At 37.0% G+C, this 23,984-nt stretch overlaps 1 protein-coding gene across 7 annotated transcripts in view; it reads right to left on the bottom strand.

Moving 5' to 3' along the window:
* The window catches only part of FUT9 (fucosyltransferase 9), a 236,462-nt gene that overhangs the window by 97,425 nt on the left and 115,053 nt on the right, over nt 1-23,984 (bottom strand). For 6 of the 7 annotated variants that reach the window (XR_012689673.1, XR_012689674.1, XM_075202796.1 and 3 more), the window contains one exon: nt 22,378-22,536. The exons of the other annotated variant lie outside the window; for it this stretch is intronic. The gene's annotated coding sequence lies outside the window, so the exon portion shown is untranslated. The remainder of the gene's footprint in view (nt 1-22,377; nt 22,537-23,984) is intronic. 7 annotated transcript variants of the gene reach the window in all.

Here is a 23,984-nt window from a genome sequence, read left to right as displayed (position 1 = left end):
CTTTCTACCTTATTAATTGCCCGTCTGGACTGGTGATATTAGGGCATCCCTGGCTGCACCTCCATAACCCTGTAATTGATTGGGCACAAGGGGAGATTACCAAGTGGAGTTCCTCGTGTTCTCAGACTTGTTTGAACTTGCCTCTTCGGATGTTGCAGCCTGCTTATGAATTACTTCCTCCATAGTACCATGAATTCTGGGATGTATTCTCTAAAAAAGCGTCTGACACTCTACCTCCACACCGGGATTTCGATTGTGCCATCAAATTAATTCCGGGCTCTAAATTACCAAAAGGAAGACTGTACTCACTCTCCAATCCTGAAACCAAGGCCATGCAGGAATACGTCGAGGAAAATTTACAAAAAGGTTTTATTTATTATTTATTAGGCCTTCAAAATCTCCAGTGGGAGCTGTTTCTTTGTCTCCAAGAAGGATGGTGCTCTACGTTCCTGTATTGATTTCAGAGGTCTTAACAAAATCACTATTAAAAATACCTACCCACTTCCTCTCATCTCGGTTCTGTTTGACCAACTTAGAGGTGATACCATCTTCACCAAAATTGACCTTCGCGGGGCATACAATCTCATCCGCATTAAAGAAGGAGATGAGTGGAAAACGGCTTTCAATACCCATTACGGCCACTACGAGTATTTGGTTATGCTCGTAGTGGCCGTAATGTCTCTGGAACGCACAAGCGGTCTTCCAAGATCTCATTAATGAAGTTCTCCGGGAATTCCTTGATCAGTTCATTGTTGTGTACCTGGATGACATACTAATATATTCCCATTCACTGACTCAGCACCGGCTTCATGTTCAGCAAGTACTCCATAAACTACAGGACCATCATTTGTTTGCCAAGCTTCAAAAATGCAAGTTTGAAGTTCGGAGTGTATCATTCCTTTGATATATAATATCCTCTACCGGTTTTTCTATGAACCCAAGTAAAGTTCAAGCTATTCTAGATTGGGTGTGGCCTGTTAATCTGAAAGTTGTACAAAGGTTTTTGTGCTTCGCCAATTACTACCGAAGATTTATCCAAGGTTTTTCCGATTTGGTGGGTCCCATTGTTGCCTTCACCCGAAAGGTGATTGGTCCTCAGAAGCTATTAATTCTTTTGAGGCTCTAAAAAAGGCTTTTATCTCCGCCCCTGTCTTAATACATCCTAATCCTGAGCTGCCCTTTATTCTGGAGGTTGATGCCTCTGACGTTGGTGAAGGCGCTGTGCTCTCTCAAAAAGATCCTGGAAATCACCGACTGTTGCCTTGCCTTCTTCTCCAGCAAGTTTTTGCTGCAGAGTCCAACTATGATGTTGGTAATCGGGAACTCTTAGCCATCAAATGGTCTTTCAAAGAATGTCGACACTGGCTGGAGGAGTCATCCATGTCATCTCAGTCATCACTGACCATAGAAACTTCCAATACATTGAATCAGCAAAACAGCTGAATCCAAGACAAGCCCATTGGTCATTGTTCTTTATCCGTTTCCATTTTGTTATCAGTTATAGACCAGGATCTAAGAACACCAAGGCTGATGCTTTATCCAGAAGTTTTGTCTCTCATCATGCAACAGTTCGGAAACCACTGCCAATTATATCACCTTCAATTATTCACGCAGGTTTAGCCCAGGACTTGGGTTTAACCCTTCGCAGATTCCAAAAGTTGGCTCCCTCTGAGACACCCGCAAACCGCTTATTTGTGCCGGTCTACCTTCGAAAGGCTGTCCTCACGACCATAAAATCGCCAGACATCCCGTTGCCTGTAAAACCACAGAAAATCTCTCACGCTCTGTTTGATGGCCCACCATGTCTTCAGATGTTCGAGACTTTGTTATGTCCTGTGAAATTTGTACTAAAAACAAAACCCCTAGGAACCACCCTTTTTGGTCAGCTCATGCCATTATCTGTTCCTATAAGACCTTGGACACATTTGTCTATGGATTTTATTGTGGAGCTCCCTTCTCCAGCAGGCCACAATACTATCTGGGTAGTGGTCGACCGTTTCAGTAAAGTGTTTCATTTCATACCTTTTAACCAGACTTCCTAGTGCACAGACCTTGGCCTCACTTTTTGTCCAGCATATTTTTCAGCTCCATGGGTTACCTATAGATATTGTTAATGATTGATCAGTTTATTGCTCAATTCTGGAAGTCTTTTTGTGCACTCCTTGGAACAAACATCAGCCACTTTTCAGCATACCATAAACAATCCAATGGACAAACTAAAAGGGTTAACCAGTCCCTGGAACAATTTCTACTTTTGTACACTTCCGAATTCCACAACAACTGGTCAGCTTTGTTACCTTGGGCAGATATCGCATACAACAACTCTTGCCATTCTTCCACTTTTATCTCTCCGTTCTATTGCAATCTTGGTTACCATCCTAACCATCCTAAGATCTAACTCATTGGCTTCGCTTAACCCTGCTGGTCTCCCTTTAATTCGCTCCACAGCTTTTAGTCTTAAGAAAATCTGGAAGAAAGTTCACTCTGCCTTAAAGCAAGCCTCGTTTCAATCCAAAAAAAATGTGGATCAGCACCATAGGAGCTGCTCTTTCAAAGTGGGTCAGTAGGTTTGGTTCTCCACCCATAATATCAGGCTCAGACAACCCTGTAAAAAACTCGGCCCAGATTCATTGGCCCCTTTTCCATCATTAAACAAGTCAATCCTCTGGGCAGATTCACTTTTCGGTCCAGTTGAAGGGCCGTGGTTTGGAGGAGCGTGCCTGGGTTCCACGGAAGCGTCTTCATGCTGATAGGTTTATTAAAGACTTCTTCAAACAATTCCCCAGGAAGCCAGGGTGACGGGGTTCCTTAAGCCCTCCTCAAGGGGGGGAGTTGTACTGCCATGCTGTTCTGACCTGCTGTTAGATTTCTATTTGCCTGATTTGCTGTGGTGACCCTTGCCTGTACCTTGGACCTTGCCTGTTTGCCTGTGACCCTGAACTTTTGGCTTGTACTCTGGACTTCGCTGCTTTGCTACGGACCTCTGACCTTGGCCTGCCTCTGAGTCTGGCGCCCCCGGTTCCATCTGCGCTGGATGAGCTTTTACTACTACCTGGGGGCATCTGTGTACCTGTGAGCACATAAAGCTCTATGGGAAATGTGGCTGCTAAAGGTGAAGATCTCTGCACTACTGTTCTAAAAGCTCATCCTGGTGGTCGTGGGCCCTAAAACTGACTCCACTGTATCTCAAGGGTAGTTGTGCAGGGTTAAGTACAAATGGTGAGATTGGCCTGCCATGCTTCAGATGATTGATTGCAAAATTAGCCAGAAGAAAGAAGAAATATACTCCATCTGTAGGTGCAAAATTGCACAACTACAGTAAACTTTTTCAATTTGTATCAGTTTTGTGTACCCTAAACTAATGAAAACAAATCTCTGATTGTTAGATATGGGTTTCTACACCTGGGCACTTTTCATCTGTTTTACTGTGTGTATATATATATATATATATATATATATATATATATATATATATACCGTATTTCCCCAAATATAAGAAGCACCCATGTATAAGACGCACCTTAATTTTGGGGCCCAAAATGCAAAAAAAGATGTATTATATAAAGTTATTGAACTCAATGCAATGTGCAGCAGGAGGAATCAAAAGGCTCTTTATAATTTTTGCCACAGAGCACACTATGGAGGAGCCTGCAATTTGTCACAGAACACACTGTAGCTTGTAATTTGTGATTCACTAGAGCAGCTTACACATTCACACCAAAATGAGGCAGTGAGGCAATGAGGCAATGAGGCAGTGAGGCAATGAGGCAGTGAGGCAATAAGGCAATGAGGCAATGAGCGCTACTGCACAGTCTTGCCCCAAGCGTGTCTACGTGACTTGTCTAATGTCAACAAGACTGTGCAGCTTTTGTAGGGGAAACACAGAGGAATCTGCAGCAGCGATCATTGGAACTGTCAGTCATGTGACTGACAGTGCTGACACTGTGGGAAGCGCCTGCAGGACCTGAAGGTCCTTTTGTAACGGCTGACACGCTGAACACCGCTGGAGCTGCTGGAGCTGTTGGAGCTGATTAGCGCTGATTAGCGGGGACTCCTCACACCGGATGCCGACTTCTTCAATCAGGTAAGTGGAACTTGCATTGTATAAGACACACCTTTTTTTTAGACCCAAAATTTGGGGTAAAAAGGTGCGTCTTATACATGGGGAAATACGGTATATATACACACACACACACATGCAGTGGTGAACGTGGACTGGTATACAGTGGTATGCCATACCGTCACTTCTCCTACTGCCTTCATTGTCAAACTATCAAATTCCATAAACTTACATTTTCAAAGGAAGGAAGGGGAAGGGAAGAAGGAAGGAGTGAGTTCTAGCGCAAGGTCTATATTGTACATATGCTGAAAGGTGTGCCTGCAAACATAGTTTTTAAATGAAAGCCACAAATATACTTTAAATATACGTTTTATCAACACAGCAGTCCTAGATTCAACAGATACCATTGGAAGCGGGGTAAATCAGTCCAGTTACAATTAATCTCCTTGAACCTATGCTGAAATCTTACTCTGCTGGAAATCTGCTGTCTGCAGTGTTTTAATCAAGGGCTAGATATGAATCACATTTCTTCAGCAATGTAGTTGAGTTCAGAAGCTTTCTAAGAGCTCTATTAATTTGAATCTGATGTAGAAAGCCTGACCCTGCCACTAGCTATCAATAGAAATGAGTTTTAATTTGTGTCATGTAACAATTGCAATACTTCCAAGCAAATCCAAAAGATATAGAGCCTGAGTCATTAAGAAGAGCAAAGCATTAAAAAGGAGTTACTTTGCACCTGGAAAAAAACATGTTGTTTTGGAGGGGGTGGTAAATTTAAAATGTAGGGACAGATTTATAGTTGGGGTAGGGCATGTCCTAGATCAACTCTAAATCTCAGTGTAAAAATAAAGCTATTAAGTATTTGTGTGCTAGATGAAAAAACAACCAGTATTTAACTTATATGCAGAATAATAAACTCATTTGCACCCCTTGCATTGTAACATGGTTTGTCCAGGAGAACATTTACTCCTTTTTTTGCCTTACTTTCCTTAATGACTCAGACCCATAATGTTTTTGCAATTTTCTAATAGAAATTATGTGTATGATTACTGCAACTATATATATATATAATATAGATTATGACATAACATTTCAGAGAAAATTGGGGTCTATAGAATTGGTTTAATGTTGGCAAGTATTGTTTGTTTTATTTCTCATAATAATAATATTAATATTAATAATAATAATAATAATAATAATAATAATAATAATAATAATAATTAAACTTCTACACCAAAATTTGTCAATTGAAATTTTCAAATAACAGCAGGTCACATTTTGTGGATTTTCCTCTGTGGGAAAATTATTTTAATTCATTCAGCCATTAGTTTTAGACTATAACATTACTTTTATGCATACATATCTATAATTGTATTTTTTTAATTCAATTTATATTTATATTTAGTACAAGGGGCCAGGGGAGTTTCCTGGCCATGGACCCAATATTTAGATATTTTGATCCCCGAGCTACTTAGTTATCACTTTTGCCCCATCCTGCTGGAAAAGGCATTGTTCGTCACCGAACTGTTCTTGGATGGTTGGGAGAAGTTGCTCTTGGAGGATGTTTTGGTACCATTCTTTATTCATGGCTGTGTTCTTAGGCAAAATTGTGAGTGAGCCCACTCCCTTGGCAGAGAACAACCCCACACATGAATGGTCTCAGGATGCTTTACTGTTGGCATAACACAGAACTGATGGTAGCGCTCCCCTTTACTTCTCTGGACAAGCATTTTTCCAGATGCCCCAAACAATCTGAAAGGGCAGTCATTAGAGAAAATGACTTTACCCCAGTCCTCAGCAGTCCAATGTACCTTTTGCAGAATTTCAGTCTGTCCCTGATGTTTTTCCTGGAGAGAAGTGGTCTTTTTGTTGGCCTTCTTGACACCAGGCCATCCTCCAAAAGCCTCAACGTGCGTGCAGATGCACTCACACCTGCCTGCTGCCATTCCTGAGCAAGCTCTGCACTGGTGGTGCCCTGATCCCGCAGCTGAATCAACTTTAGGAGATGGTCCTGGCGCTTGTTGAACGTTTTTGGGCGCCCTGAAGCCTTCTTCACAACTATTGTACCTCTCTCCTTGAAGTTCTTGATAATCCGATAAATAGTTGATTTAGGTGCAATCTTACTAGCAGCAATATCCTTGCTTGTGAAACCCTTTTTGTGCAATGCAATGATAACTGCAAGTGTTTCCTTGCAGATAACCATGCTTAACAGAGGAAGAACAATGATATCAAGCACCACCGTCCTTTTAAAGGTTTCAGTCTGTTATTCTAACTCAATCAGCATGACAGAGTGATCTTCAGCCGTGTCCTCGTTAACACATCACCTGTGTTAACGAGAGAATCACTGACCTGATGTCAGCTGGTCCTTTTGTGGCAGAGATGTAATGCAATGGAAATGTTGTTTTTGGGATAAAAGTCATTGTCATGGCAAAAAGGAACTCTTCATGACATTCTGGAGTATATGCAAATTGCCATCATAAAAAGGCAGCAGACTTTGTAAAAAATAATATTTGTGTCATTCTCAAATCTTTTGGCCATGACTGTACTGACTCTTTCCCTCCAATTCTCTCCACTCTTTCGCATCCTTATTTAAAACTTTCAATCTTTTAATTCTTACCCCCCTCCCACCACACTACCTACTGTCTCCAAGAATAAACTGTCAATATATCCCTCATTCAACCATCATTTGCTCAATTACTTTTGTCTTTTCCCTTAATCCATACTAATAAATACTTGACATATCAGCATTCATGATTATACAACTTATGTTATGAATCTTTGCACCCCTTAGCAGTCCAAACCACACCTTACTTCTACCCCACTCCCTCATTCTCCATCTATGGATCCTGGATCATATATAAATTCATTTTGTTGATGATGATGAGCATATACAGGAAGCATGCTTGTGAAAATAGGGGTGAAGAAGATGGAGGAGATAAGACAAAGGAGGAAGAGGTGACAGAGATTACTAGTAAGTGAAAAATGTGTACAAGGCAGTAACATTTTTATACAGATCTCTTCTCACCACATCTGTCAAACCAGGTACATTAAAAATCTGAATCCTAGGGAAATTAGAATTTCAAATCAGGTATTCCTAGCATTAAAACCAGGACAGTTCTATATATACTGCATATCTAACCAATTTATATAGAAAATTGCTATATAATTTATTTGCCAATGTGAAAACAGGATCTCTACATTAAAGCATACAATAATAAACAAAACTACTAAAGTAGTTAATCATTTTCTTTGTTTGTACAGTAACATATTATCTGCGTAAAACAAATAGAATGGCGCTGAGATGGTGCCTATTAATAACAGTATCGATTAGAGATATCTATTAAAGTCTAAGGAGAATTTCTAAAGGTCAGCAAAAGGCCAAGGCCTGAACCAAAGAACATAGCTGTATTCTTTTCATTTTTTAATTATTTTTTATAACATTAAATATTACCTAGAGTATGTATGGTTAGTCCATGAATATAGGACTTTCTATTCAGCTCTGCACCAAAAACTGAAAAAAAAAATTTTTGGGGTACAGTTTTATAGGTTAAACAATAATGCCGTATACCCGTCTGGCGGGTTTTGCCATATCTACTGTTCTCTGCATCAAAAGGCCAAAGTAGAGTATCGCCAGACTGCAGGGAACACTAGGACCCACCAGATCATAAATGTTTAACTTGTGGTAATTCCCTTCAAAGATGATTTTTTAGTTTTGGATGTAATTACACTTTAATGATCCAATGAGCATTTCTCATTGTTTTAAAGTAGTATGAAAGATAAAGAAGTTTTGCTGATTATTCTGTCAAAGTGGAGCAACTATCTGAAAATACAACATTCCTTTATAATACATTTTAGTGGAATGGACAAATATTATATTGCCATTATTTTATTTTTATTACATCTAGTGCTTGATTGTATTTATAATCAAAATCATTCATTTAAAATGATTGTTTTTTCTTGCTTCATATCCCCATGTGCTTTACTTTTATTGTTGCCTCCATCCCTCGGTGATATTTGTTTTCTTTGTGTGTGCCTGTGTGAGTCAGTGGTTGGATTGCTGATGAAGTAATACTACAGCCAGTTAAGCCATTTGCATAGTTGGGGGTCTTTGTAATCAAACTGATTCTGAGATGCTTTACAACATAAAGCCTTCAATAACAGTACTGTGTTCTTCTTAAGAGAGAAACAAAATCATTATTCTCTTGAAATGAGCGGTACTGACGTCATCCTGAACAAAACATAGGCACCCAGGTTAAATAAACAAGATTTCCTTTTAGTTTCAGAAGTATGTAACCACAGCGGCCAGCAATTGCAATTTACAGAGTGAGGTAATGTGAATTAGTGCATCTCATTTAGCACTGGTTCTGTGGGCAGTGCGCACTTAGTTTCATGCCATATGCATGCTGTACCATAGGTGCAGCATGCCCTGTCTATGGGGGTACAAAAGTAATAATGCAATGAAAAATATCCACTTTCTCATCTAGTCTTTTTGATCATTCAATTGAACCTGTGATTTCTTCCAAAGAATGGAGTGTATCACTATAAGAATATATACATATATATATATATATATATATATATATATATATATATATATATATATATATATACTTTTATATATATATATATATATATATATATATATATATATATATATATATTCAAGATGTAGTCAGGATAGTACTGGGTAAAGGTACCTCCATGAAGCGGCTCAGTTGAGGCTATTGAGGGTGGAATGGTGGGGAATAGGCAGTAAGGAGACTTACAATTGAAAGTAGTAATAACAAAAAACTATAAAAATAAAAATACTGACATTAAATGTATGGTAACACATAACATAAAAAATATGCTAACAAATGCTAGAAGGAATCCAAACGAATATTGGTCCTAGGTTAACTAGAATTAATAATGGCAGAGGAGAACTGTGACATACTGGAGGGTATATAATGGAAACATAAAATTTAGTAGGGTATAGCAAGTTTAGGAAGGATAAGAGACAGAAAAGGAGATAAATCATGCAAGAGGATCACATTTTTCCACATCTTTGTGGAAAATAGTCCTTATGTTTATATTGAAATTGAGAAACAGACACAAATAAAGTAGTGACTAGGGTTTGGTATAAATCTCCAAGTATATAACAGTGCACATAAAGTACTTTTTCATGTAAATGGAAAAGAGAGGAAAACATAATGGGGTTCTTATGATGGAAGATTTTTACTACCAAGATATAAATTGGGACACTGAACCTGGTAGAACCTATTAGTAGTAAAGGAAACAGATTCATATTGATACTACAAGACAATCTTTCTCATGAGTTGAAAATATTTTATAGGGGTGGACTGGATGTTATCTAATAATATGCATTTAAAATTTAATTTACAGGTATAAAGGCATTTAGGTGATAGTTATCAAAATCTGATAACATTTGTTTTAAAAACATATAAGAGAAGCAAGACCTGATACCTGATAGACTGGGACGGAGTTATCACAAATAAAAGCAATTTGGCCAAACAGGACATGTTTTACAATATATTAGACAATAAAATTGGTTACAGATATACACTTAATAGGCAAATAAGGTCTAGAAATAAAAAGCAGCCTATCTAACTAAATATGGAATCACTGTAATCAGAAGTGATAATGGAAAAAGGAGAGGTTTTTAAAGCATTCAAATGAAGGCAGTCAAAGGAGGCATTAAGTAAATACAGGGAAAATAACATCTATAAAATGGATATAAGAATAACAAAGATAGGAAATGAAAAAATGCATTGCTTGAAAGTAATTCTAATCCGAAAAAATGCTTACAGTAGGAAATATAAAAATTGATAGTATTGCACCACTAAAATATAGTACTTGGAGATCAGTTGGTAGAGATAAAGGGAAAGCTGACCTCTGCAATATATTTTCAACAGTGTTCACAATGGAAAATAAATGCAATATGTTGTGCTGTAAAATAACCCATACACATTACTAGATATTACTGGTCTATCTCAGGAGGTAGTAGAGATCACCTGACTCTGACGTTTGTCACAAGTAGGAGTAAAGCTCAGAAATACAATTGAAAGACCACTATTTAAAAAGTCTACGGACTTCTTCATGACAGGGTCATTACCATATGACTTGCGTAGATGCTGTACCAATATTTAAAGAGAGAGTAAATTCTGAGCCAAGAAATTATAACCTGGTAAGCCATTAATTAATTGTGGGTAAATTATTTTCAGTAATTCAAAGTAAAAACATACTGCAAACAATAAACTGGGTCAGTTTGAGCCATCTCTAATTTTGCCATCTACAAGAGTGGGACTAACAAAAGATAAGAGAGAAACAACAATATAAAATTAAATAAAGCTTTTCCTTCAAAATTGGCAAAATATCTTTTGTACTTTTCCAGGTATGTTTAACCCACTCTAACCCCCTAATGTACAAACAGAAAGATTCTGTACATTATGCTAAGAAAAGTATAATTTACATGGTAGCCCTGTGAGTCAATGCCCAACCTTTGGTGTGTATGACACAGGCGCATTTTACATTTTCTCCCTTGGAACACGGTTTGCCAAGGTAGCTAGATTCACTCCTAATCCCAACTAAGGCCCTGTTGTCTTTTCAATCTTGCTGACTCTGTAACTGTGTAATACACTGAAGAGATTTTATAGCCAGGAAGCCATGTAACAAGAGCATTGTCTTCACGAGAGCATAAATCTGATATGATGAAATAGAATATTAAATGTCAGGGCCCAAATAATACATTGCATTGATAAACAGAAGTAAACATGATTTTCCCCTCAGCTAAATGTTTGTTTCCTTTTTTAAAAAAAAATTGCCAATTAGCTCAGTAGGAGGTAATTAGATTGAGTAAACCCTTTGTGAGGAGTCAAGCTTAAGATATGCAGATCCTAGGTCTCCATTATTTTGATCATGTATTCCACTTCCTAATTGACTTCCTTTTAATAGGTATTGTAAATACAAAAGAACCACTAGGTGTAAATTAGAGAGCCATATGCCTAGGTGAGAATCTTGGAGACCCAGGTAAAACCTAAAGGCTCTTTATGCAGGTATTTAGAAATAGTAACTTCATAGAAATGCCTTCAAATTTCACAAACCACACAAGAGTTTTAAAACATAGATACCAACTATACAGGGAACAGCCATAGTCACATGTATTTCGGGATGAGATCTGATATTGTTGTAACCCCATCATATTTGGTATTTAAATATGCGGGAAGTTATGACTGGTTTATCGAAGGGGATATACCTGAGAAAACTTACCAAAGGTAAAAACTTTATGAATCGTTTTAAACAAACCCTAGGTGACACCCAAGGGACATTTCCGCCCCCACATTAGCATCCACATTGCCCTGTGAATGCCGTCCCATTTCTTTTTGCTTAAAAACCTGTGTTGTGCAGGGACAAATTGTCAGCTTCTTGGGGATCAATCTAATTGAAAGACTGTCCATCTTTTCTGCCTACCCCCAGGCATACAGATTATTATACGTAAGGGATGCTCTGTACTTTCATACCATTTGTTTTTAAAACTGTTTTCAATTTTTTATTTGTATGTCAAATCTTTATCTAATTGTTTTTTATTATCTGTAAGCATTGTACTTTTTGAATATTAAATCTAACAGTTTAATAGTTCTGTCCTTATTGCTGTAAATGAATCCATTGCCTGTGTAGAAGAGATAAGATTGCTTCACCATGCTAAAACCTTTCATTGCTGAGGTGTGAATTGGGGATACATTTGTACACAAAGCCTAGTGAGTGCCTGCATGTATATCTGTGTCATAGAGCCTTGAGGGGTGAAGGGTTAACCCTTTGATTGCTGGTGCCTTGCTAACAGTCTGCAACAAGGAGTACTCATTGCATGCCAGTGTGGGACAGGATATCGGGGTCCTATTGTCAGTATTCAATAGGTGGTGGCAAAACTGAAGTGGGTGTGGTTGTGTGAGCGCTGTTTGGAGTCATTTAGCAAATTTGTAGCCTTAGGGAAAGAGGTGAGTGTGAGATTTGAGCTGGAATCCGGTGGATTCCCTTACAGTAAACACTTCCAAGTCACAAGTGTGGTGTGTGACTGGTAAAGGCAGTTCGGATAGGTTTTCCTAACAAAATAGAGGTGATATATTGTCTGACTGTGTGAATATATAATAAGATATCTAATCAGGAAATAGCTAGAGGGGCTTATCCCTGACATTCACTATTAAGTAAATTAGAACTTTGATTTAGTCCATTAAACATTAAAATAAAAATGAAGATTATGTAAGTATGATTGCATGCCTCTAGCTCTTATTGGGCAGACATGCAGAGAGCATCAGAACTAAATGTATTTGACATATACAAATGTTTTTATCAAGACACCCCTTTCATATGAAGTTTATTTAACATATAATATGTTTATTTTGTTTTCTATTGAATGACAAATGAAGAAAAAGAGTTCAGTCCTGGGGAAACTAAAGTTTACCTATCTGTTATAGTCATTTTCATCAATTCAAATATTTCCACCTGTTTTTCTCAATACCCATCATCCCATTTTGAAGTGAATATATTTTGAAAGACTATTTTATGAAAATTTACCGATGATGCACTTACTAACTATACATATTTATTATCAATATTAGAATTTATTTATAAGGCAACAATAATATTACAGAGAATATGTAATCATTCTCATCAGTCTCCGCCCATTGGAGCTTACATTCTAAATCTCCTAATACACATATATAAAAGAGTCAGAGGAGGGCTGGCAAATTTCAGCCCGGGGGGCAAGACTCGACTCTAGCAGCCTATTTTAAAGGAATAAAATGCAGGTGGCCCAGTGACCCAGCCCATGGTAGCCCATTATGGGACCGACTCGGGGGGCAGATGCCCCCTGCCCCCAAACCCAGCCTGCCCCTGACAAGAGTCCATTTTTATCACAAGCCAATTAACCTACCAGTATGTTTTTGGGCTGTGGGAGAAAGCTGGAGCACCTGGTGGAAACCCACGCGAATACGGGGATAACATACAAACGCCACACACATAGTGATATTAATTATAAAAAAAATAAAAACCTTGTATATGTTTTTTTCATTATAACCCTAGAAATACAGTGGCATACATAACTATTGGCTGTCAGATGTGAATAAAATGTTCTGATAAGAAATGTGCCCAGGAAAGTGGTCATGGATATGTATTTGCAGGAGAACAAAGGCAGAATGCTGTTAATATCTGCTGAAGGAACGATGATAACAGTATTGATTTTTAGACTTACACAAAGACCTAACAGAGTTTTCCAATTAGAAATCCAGATGAGATGTTATTGGATTTCACATGAAACATGGTCAAAACCGACAGATCTTTAATTTTCAATTTAAATTGGCAAACTGAAACACCGTTACATTTATCCAATAGTCCATGCAAGTCTTTTGAGTACTGAAATAACCAATGTAACAGATTTATACAAATCAAATGCAAGAGGTATAAAGAAAATACGGCAATCAACTAAGGCAAAAAGATAAAAACTCACATCATGAGGTTAGCTATGTTGCAAGTATTGTACTTGTTTAATAAACATATTTTAAATGGACTGTGCCACAATACAAATAGACATTTAAAAAGTAAATTGAAATTAGCACAGCCTACAAACATACTATTATTATAATCAGGCATTAAATAAGTGCAGCAAAAGGCAAAGTTGGCTTTAATAGCAGGTATTGATGACCACATTATTACACTATGCATAAGCTGGCTATTAAAAGGGGATATATGTCCCCATCCAAATCAAAACATTTCCTGTGAAAGGCTTGGAGGCTTGACAGGATTGAGATGTACATGGCTGAAGAAGCCCTGACATGAGATGTGAGCCAATCATGTGAAGTTCACAACCTCCCATTTGGTGCTTTTTAGCCAGGTAAACCTCACTACTGTTGAGCTTCCTAGACAACTGTGGTAATTAATGTGAATCAGCTGGGCTGTACTGTATATTTTCCTTATTTACAAAATAAACTTATTTCTAGAATGTGTTAGTGGTATACAATCATTTATAATGTACATATGTTCAGTATGTTTTATTTTTATAGATTTTTTTTTGTTGAATAATATACGAAGACAAATATGTTTCAAAATACAATTTTTTTTTAAATGGATGCAAAAAGCTGCTAATCATATACACTCCAATTTTGCTGAAGTGTTAGCTCAATACACTATTAAAGTAATTCAAGCTTTGAACAAGATGAATGAAAATTACTCCAAATGCTTTGCCCTTCAATGCAGCACTTGTCAACTGACACGGTAGAGGTCAGTCATACCAAGTGCACAGCTGTAAGCTGGAAGTGCCACAGAATGGTATGATACTGTACAATTAAAGGTGTTTTTATAAAGTAATATATTGTATGGTTCATTTGCCTTCATTTTTGAGTTTATTGTTTTTAAAACAGAAAGGAAAATAGAGAATGATCTGCAAGACAAGAGAAAATGACTAAGGGCCTGATTCATTAAGGATCTTAACTTAAGAAATGTCTTATTTCAGTCTCCAGGACAAAACCATTTTACAATGCAAGGGGTGCAAATTAGTATTCTGTTTTGCACATAAGTTAAATACTGTCTCTTTTTTCATGTAGCACACAAATACTTGATAGCTTATTTGTACACTGAAATTTAAAGTTGATATTTGTGTGCTACATGAAAAACAGACAGTATTTAACTTATGTGCAAAATAGAAAACTGATTTGCACCCCTTGCATTGTAACATGGTTTTGTCCAGGAGACAACTTACACATTTTTTTTTTACTTAACTTCTGTTAATGAATCAGGCCCTAAAACTGTAAATATTTGCACTTGTTCAACATGCTATTAATTTTACAATGTTATACACTTATTATAATTTATGTCATAGTAAACTATTAACAAATGTCATTTACTGTACATCAACAAAAGGCATTAGGTATGTTTTGTTAATGATTAAGGACTTATCTTCCTCAAGAACCAATGAAAATGATTTTGCTGTTGTACATTTTACACACATATATATATATATATATATATATATATATATTCTTAGTATTATTGGAGCATTAAAGAGCACTTTGTTCTGCTCTTGCTGCAAGTTATCGATATACTACACATTTGACAATTATATAGTCAAATATCATCCTTCTAGTAACCTAAATGTTTATTTTTGTTAGGTTTTATGTAAATTTGGCTCATATTTTATTTTGAGTTTTATTTGTTACAGAGCTTAGTACTATTGTTCAGAATTGGCTGTTGATTGAATCTTTGGTACAAGTAAATGGTTATTTATGAAGATAGCTAGGGTACATACTATATGCTAATCCCAAGAAGGTCAGCAGGAGATGTGCATCTAAGAAGAACATCAAGCTAAGATAAATTGAATACAAGAGATAGCTCCTTCTTGAAAATTTATTCAGGGCTCCTTCTTCATCTCTGCTGCAAGATTATGTAAATAGTACTGAAGCTCATAACACTGCTGGCAGCAACAAATTAGATGAAATCATATTTTCACATTTTACTCAACCAGCATCTAAGCACACTGTAGAAAAGACAAGGTTTGAGAGTACTGACATGCTACTGTAATTACACACACACAAAACCACATACACACATACACACACACACACACACACACACACACAATCAAACACTATGTATTCCCCGTGAGTATGGTATATCTGGGCTGAAACATTAAATAAAACTTTTTTGTATATAAACTTCTGGTTGACGCAGACTCTCCATGTACAAGCACTGCTCTTAATGTACCGTAAACAAGTCTGCATCCTTAAATAATTGATCTCAGCAAATTTGCCACACTATAAAAAAACACATAATTCACATACACTTTGATAAGGTATTTCAGCAAAAATGTAAAAATCAGTATGGAGTTCAGAAAAAAAGTACGTTAAAATCATCAAAATTTGCAGAATAATCTATCCTTGAATCATGCTTGTAAGACTTTTATATGGGTAAGATAAAGTATACGTGTTCTCCTGTAGGTCATTTTTAAGTCATTTTTTTATTAGTGTTGTGTGGTTTTTATTCAGCCTACATGTGTTACTAGTTGAAACCTGCACATAAAACAAATTAAAGACTGTAAGGCTCATTTACCTGCAAATGTATGCACCTAATTTTGCGCAAATGCACTAGTTTTATGGGTTCCCAGGTTAAGATGGTGGCATCTTCCTATGGGAGGAGTTTGGAGACATGTGTTTGAGTGTGCAGGAAGGTGAACAATCTTTTTCTTCTTGCAAAAGGACAAGATTTTACCACCTCTGAGGTGGAGATCAGGTCCTGTCCTATACTTTCAATGGGAGACATTTTCCAGTTGCACTTTTATGGAAAAGTACATTTGTAGGAGCACCAATATAGTAAAAATTGTCACACACAAAAGTTACTCATGTAATCAACAGTCCTGATGTCCCTTTATTCTCATGACTTAAGATATTTAGGCAAAACTGAGAAAACAAGTCCATCGCTAATAGGCTGGACTTTAAAGTGACATACTCTTTTCAACAGGTACACTTTTAGTTGGATTAGCTAACCCACAAAGCTAGGAGCATATTTCTCAAGGCAGTTCCAAGGATTGGGAAATGGGTCAGCAGATTGAAGCAGGTACAACTGCACAAACTAAAAAGCAGAGCTTTTATGAAAAACAGTCATCTATTGCAGTGTTTATGCCATTTGCGCCTATATTATCATTAATGCACCTGTTTTCACTAGGAAGCACATGTACATTTGTGCTATGGTATTAAAATGGTCAGATTGTTCTAAGCGCAATAAGGGTATTCGTTCAGCCTTTACATTAACCCCTTCAGCTCTAAGAAGGAATGGGATTTGTCCTTTGCACAAAGGGGATTCAAAGAAGTAAAAATTATATGGATGGAAAAGGAGCAGAGCCTAATGACATCATTGCGTCAACATATGATGATGTCTATAAGCCCCACCTTCTCATCCTTTGCCACCAGAAACATATTAAAGGGCATGGGGATAGGAGAGAGGGCAATACAAGAGGCATATCTACCACATTCTGGCACCTAGAAACTCAGAGGTACCATTGTTTGAAAGAGAGGAGTCCCTCTTTCAAATGAAATGCTCCTTAATAGTTACTGTCTGGTCATCAACACTACAAAATGGAATGGGGGAGTTGGACACAGATCTTCCCCATTTTGGCTTTAAATAAATTAGAGGTAGCTGCATCTGATAGAGGGGATTACCCTCTTTTGAAATCATGTGGCACTATTGTTTTAGGCACCACATGTGATCACCAGACAAAAAAACCCTACACTACAGAAAAAATTAGGGAGCCTAGGATAGGAGATAGGTCTTGTAATGAACAATCCTGGCATACAGACAGTTTGTCAGGTGCCCTCCCCGCATTTCTCTTAGGTGCCAGGGATCAGTCTCCTGCTTGACTCCTTGCTCGCATCGCGTTGCCTAGCAACGGAACGTTCTTCCGGATTTTTGCCTCCCCAGCGCGCACGTTCCGTTGCTAGGCAGCGGGACGCTTCCTCCGTGGCTCTGTCGGCAGTCAGCTGCGCTCCGACCACCTATCAGGGCACACTTCCTCCTATTTAGGGACCTCACTTTCACAGGCACCTTGCCAGAGTATTGGTTCACCAGTCTCCAGCGTTCCAGTTTCCTGTTCCTTATTCCTGTGTGTTGCTATTGGATCCTGACCTCTGGCTTGTTTCTTGACTATCCCTTTTGGCTTTGTGACTGGTACTGCATTGTCCGCTAGTTCCTGACCTCAGCTTACTCTGACCATTCTTCTGGGATTCCCCCTTGTACCTTGTCACTGCTGCCTTGTACTCGGTGTTTCTGCCGTCCTGTGGGGTTTGGTAAGGCATATCAATGCCTAGAAGACAAGACTCACCCCGACGTGACTATTCCAAAGAACCTGGTTCCCGACCCTGCACGATGTCGCACAATGTCGACTGCTCTTCAACCCGACAGCACCAATGACAATGAAGAAAGAAGGTGGCAGCAGCTGATGACGTCACTGAGCATGCCGACGGCATTATCGCTGTTGTTAAGGGGGTGAGGTAAGTATGCACCAATGTACAATGTATAATCCTTTCTAAAATACATTGTACATGTTTAGACAAAACACTTTTTTGACCATTGTGGGTTGATATTTTTTTACTCTGACAGAGGGTATAATCAAACTAATGGTATTTTCTGAAAATTCAAAGACTTTTGAAAAAAAAAACCACTATATAAAACAAGTTACTGTGCGAAAAAAAAGTGCCAAAAAGTTCCAAAATAGGATCAGAGGTCAAGGGATTAATATAATGTAGTGACAACTGAATATCTGCATGAAAATGTGTTTTACCAAGGCAAACGTGAATAGTCTGTTATGTTGCAGTCATACATAAATTGACAATGGCAAATAATTCTGTATGGCTTCATTAGTAATTATAATTGTATCAATATACTGTTTATTGTTAACTAATTATAAAAGTTAAAGAAATTGGACTGTAAAATGAAGAGACACAATGGTCACTCTTTTGCAACAGTGCATGGGCTATTCTTGAATATTTTCAGTATTTTCATAATACACATGTCGAAGTCATATAATTGGTTAATATTGTTTTAGTGGTCGATTGCACTCAGTATGCCACGCTACGCGTGGCATATGGCGATCGCAAGGTGAAATATGCACGTACACACTCGCATAACAACAATTAGTTATTAATGTAATTCATATTCATATTGGTTCCGTTACACAGTCATTTATGAGCAGATAGTATTTAGTTTATTATTAGTTTATATAATATGATTATATGTACACTTCAGTGTTTTTTAAGGTTCAGGTTATAGGAAAGTATCATGTCTAGTATCATATTAAACCTCTATTCATCAGCAGCTGTCCGGTGCATTCGGCGAAGAGATCGCACATTGCATACTCTAGTTATTGATGTTAGGGAATAAACCTTTAATATGATACTGACCATAAAACGCTAATAGACTAATTGTAACTGGAGATTCAGGCGGGAAGAACAGAGCTCATCCCCTGGAGAGATGACCCCCACCTTTGGATTCCTTAGATTGAACCAGCCTATGACCTGTTTACCCTGGACCCATCTGAAGTCTGGACCTATAGAAGCAAGCCACGTTATCTCTATTGTTTACTCTGATACACTGATATAATCATAGCTGCACCCCCACTGGCCTCAGTCTACTCTGATCATAGTATTCAAGGGTGAACTACTGTCCACTGGTGCCCGTGGTTAGCGCAGCATAGCGCAGCGGTATGTATGTATCTTTTGGTATTGGTTGTACTGTACTGTATCATAATATAATCATGTATTGAACTGTTATACTTTGCATCTGCTAAAATAAATCACTTTGTGCTTTAGAAACACATACAATCGCTTGGGCAATGCTTATTTGAAAACGATAGAATTACTTTAATACACACAATATACACAAATAGATACACACAAATAGACACAAATACTACAACTATTACTACTAGAATTAGACATAATATACACATGTGATGATAACATGTATAAATTAATGTAATATATATTGTTATATTTGTTCTGTCATCATTTCTATTTGGAGGTTATATATGTCATTTCTGTCACATAACTTACTGGGAATGTGTTCTGTGATGGAATGCATCATTTTAGTGGAGGTCATTTATAAAGTGCACTCAGGGTTCATTTAGAGGTGGACACATTTGCGGTCTGAAGATTAATAGGAATGGATGCACATAAAAAGGGTATTTATGTGCTTATATTGAGTTGGATGCATCTAAAGATAATTCAGCTCAAAAACAGAATATGTGGCCTCACAGTGTTAGATGTAAAGATAACGTCAAACCATCCTATTTATACACAATATAATAATGTAATGAATTGTTATATACAGAAGAGAGAATATTGTCTTGACAGTTACTAATAAATGGGAAAAGTCGATTTTTAAATGTAAAATCTAATTAAATACAATAACAAATTAAATACAAATACTGTTGTTTTCCTTTTTAAAAATCAAATAGGAATCTTCGCTCCTGTAGTAGTCCAAATGGAAATGTCAAGTAGGTAATCCGAAGAGTGGGTCGCAGCTTGATAAAATGCTTAACGGTTTATATTCTCATATAATAGTCAGTCCCCCTCTTTACTGCCCTTCTTAACAGTGTATTATAATAAATTACACTGCACATTGTTTTGGCAAAAAAAAGGAGTTTATTAAAATAAAACACTGTATGGTGGAGGAGACAACGATAGGCAGTTTGGCGAGGACCAATGTTCCTAATATCACAGTGACGGTCACTTACCCTCTAGATATTAATAGATAGGTAAATTTCACCCGTACGCACCCTTATCCTTATCCTAAATAATCCTCTAGGGTGGTGCCTGTACTGAAACCAAAGCCTACTCTCTTGGACATGAGTTCATTCATTACATAAATAAAACTTATGTGCACCCCCCAAGCATAGGCTGCCGACTGTTCACAGTTTCCTGGCAAAACACCAGCGAAAATAGCACACAGCCACCAAGCTGAAGGGTATTGGAACTTAAATCGCCTCAATAGGGGTAATAACACACCCCTGAGCAGTTGGTGGCACCCATCGCACCTACGAGGTAACTCCAAAATCTGGGCGTAATAAATACATGTTTCAAGCATGTTTTTGCACCCAATGCACAAACGAGGAAACTCCTAAACCATTGGAATTAAAAACATGCCTCAAGTTGGAGTTGGCACCCGAAGCAGCAGTGAGAAAGCTACAAAACCAGGGAAGGGGGGATAGGCTGGTGGCCTGAACAGGGGAGAGTCCAGTGTCATGCAAAGTACTGTGTACCATTGCTTCACAAATTCAACAGTACCTTTATGAGCAGATACATATATCTCAGACATTTTTCAAAGGCCCTCAGAGTACATGTGTATGTGTGAGAATTATTACCTATATCCTGAGAGTGTGTGGGAGAATTATTACCTATATACGTATATATTGGTATTAATCTTTTTCTGGGTCAAGGCCTATGGAGAGTTTGGGCCTGGATCCCTAATAATATCAAGCTCTGAAGCATTGGAACATCATGTATTATTTACAGAAGCTACTGAAGTGTTATACTGTTATAGGTATTATGTTTTTTAAAATAAGAGCTATAAAAAATATTCCATTTGAATTGTTATTACACAATCTTGTCCAGTGATAGTTCCCGTAGTTATCTGTCAATTAGCCTATTTTTCTATATTGCAAGTTGTACATACACTTGTTATTTGTAAGTAATTTCAGATTTAGTTTACTATATTTTACCTATACCTATCTACATCCATGTTAAATGTACAAGTGAGCGGAAAACAAAAATCCACAGTGCTAATATTTATTTATAACAAAGAAATCTTAAAAATCAATACTTATAACATCTGATAACAATTCTTATAAGTAAGCTAATTAAATCAATAAAATAGTTTGACAGTAATTCCTATGGTCTTGGTTTTGAAAATTTCATATATTTAATTTAGTAATACCATCAACAACATAAAAAACACCAATTAATAAAGTATAGTAGTACACATAATAAACATCTAAAATTTACTCTGACCAAATAATGTTATAAATAATATTACATGAAATATATCTACAATTGGAATACAAATTGATATACTATAGCCCAGAAAATGTATACACTGCATAAGTTGTATTTACAGCTGGCTATAATCCTTGCTGGTTAGTAAACTTAATTTATCAAATTTCCCAGAGTTATTATAGCATACCAGCTTGCCATAGAAGAGGAAAAAGATTCAACATTGTATATTATATGAATATAATTCAATTCCCCCATTAATAACAATACTGTAAATAACTTCATGACCACAGACTACCAAAACACTTTGATATGTCCCACTGACGTAACTGGAAACTCTAGCCGAGTACACTACCTATACACTACCTGGCAGAAAGAGGGACAGATTTCTGATCTGTAACGTCTCATTTCCATTTAAATAAATTAATTATCACTATTAATTTAAAATGTAACATTATTTTTTTAAAGTTGCTTACAGCACTATGTTGAACTACTGTCTACTCAGAGTGCTCCAGGCTCTGGACTCTCTCCACCGCATCCCAAAACAAGTTGACTGCTTTCACAAGGAGGAAGTGTTATTTTTATAGCTGGCGATATTCCAACAACACGTTAACGTGAAGTTTTGCCTCACATTCAGATGCGAGGAGGCATGGAAATTCTGAGTCAGAGTTCCACAACAGATTGAAAAAACTTTGAATTGTCAAATTCATCAGAATCCAAGCTACTCATGTCTACATCTAAGATAACTTATTTTTCCATAATACATAAATAATAGTGTGCAAAATAAATTACCTTCACTTTTCTTCTTCACTTCTCAGTCATCTGTTTAATGAAGCTCAATTCCACATTTAAGCATTCAGGTTGTTTGGTCACTGAAGCTTTCAGAACAGCTGGACATTTTCATTGATAAGACAGAGTCAACACTCATGTGTTTCTAAAAAGATATAAGTTCTAAAAAGAAAAGATAAAACATTAATTGAAGTATAAAAAGCAGAACTTGAAAATTGTAATGCTTAAATTGTAAATAAAATGTACTAGGACTACTATAATTCAAGTTTTAAGAAATGTGTTCTGTGTGCTCTAATGCCTATATAAATGAATATAAAAGGGCACAGGATTACATACTTAAAAGGATAAAGGAGAGTACCACTTTTATATTATAATGTTAATTACTACTTAAATTGGCACAACACACAAATTACACATATATATGATTGAAAAGTTTTTGTAACACATGTAAAAGTAATCAAAATTTGTGGAATTTTATTATATGTTATATTCAAAGAAGTCCTTCAATGTGGTCAAAGTTACAAAAATAACTAATGTATATACTTAATTTGCTTTATTAACAACTCATAATGACTACATGCGACAAAATAGAGAACACTTGTTTAGTTCTTTACGCTAAGAATTCACAAAAATCCAAATATGCTAAACATCTAATTGTTTTATTATTGCTGGAAAATAGCACTGTTTGATAGGACTGACAAGTATAATAATAGTATTTTTATACTAAAATAATGAAATTGAATTCTTAATTGTAACACCCCTTTCCCTAGTACTCTGAAAGGGGTGGTGAAATGTTTCTCTCTCTTCAGTGTCTCCACCTGAGTCTTCTACACAGTGTGGTGGGATGCGGACTGAGTCCACCAGGGGTTGACACAGGAAACCCCTTGTACTGACCACACTAACACTCTGAATAATAATGGACCACAAACTGGGGTTACAAACAATCAATTGGCTGTTTATTTTGGAGAAAGTAAATGGGTAAGGCAGATTTAAATATGAGATTTTGAACTGGATAAGTGGGCCAAAGGGTGAGATAATATCAAAGGCAACAGTACAGTGAATAGTAATAATGAACAAACAAGATGGCTGACACAGATGCATTCACTTGCGCCCAAACTCTCCCACAACACACTAACACAGTGTAAAAAATATAAATCAACATTGATTTAACACAATAATCACAGTCCTGCCAATATTACATAGTTTGTGGGATTAACTAGCTAACTTTGATGCACTTGTAGAAACATTGGTAAGTTGCATTAGATCTCTGATGCTTGAAATGTTTCTATATCTCTGACAGGTAAACACAGTCTCTGATAAATGTACAGATTTATGTAAGGAGGTCTAACTTGTGGAATTAGAGGTACAGTGTTCTTTTTTTAATGCAGCAATAATGGTGTCACAGAGTTTGGTCTGTTATTACTTATTATCTCTCTCCCTCTGGATGACAATGATGGTCTCAGCCACTGCTGGCTCATGGATTAACTGCAAGTCTGATCTTGCTAACTGTCCCTCTCTGCTCACACGCAATTTGCAAACAGCAGAAGTCTCCCTCTCCGCACATAGGCTCGCTTTGCCGTGTAATCTCCCTCAGGTTGCTTGATAGCTGA

The sequence above is a fragment of the Mixophyes fleayi genome, chromosome 3 (genome assembly GCF_038048845.1).
Source record: "Mixophyes fleayi isolate aMixFle1 chromosome 3, aMixFle1.hap1, whole genome shotgun sequence".
Lineage (NCBI taxonomy): Eukaryota > Metazoa > Chordata > Amphibia > Anura > Limnodynastidae > Mixophyes > Mixophyes fleayi.
The sequence above is the reverse complement of the archived record's forward strand: the minus strand, read 5'-3'. Positions and strand labels throughout refer to the sequence as shown.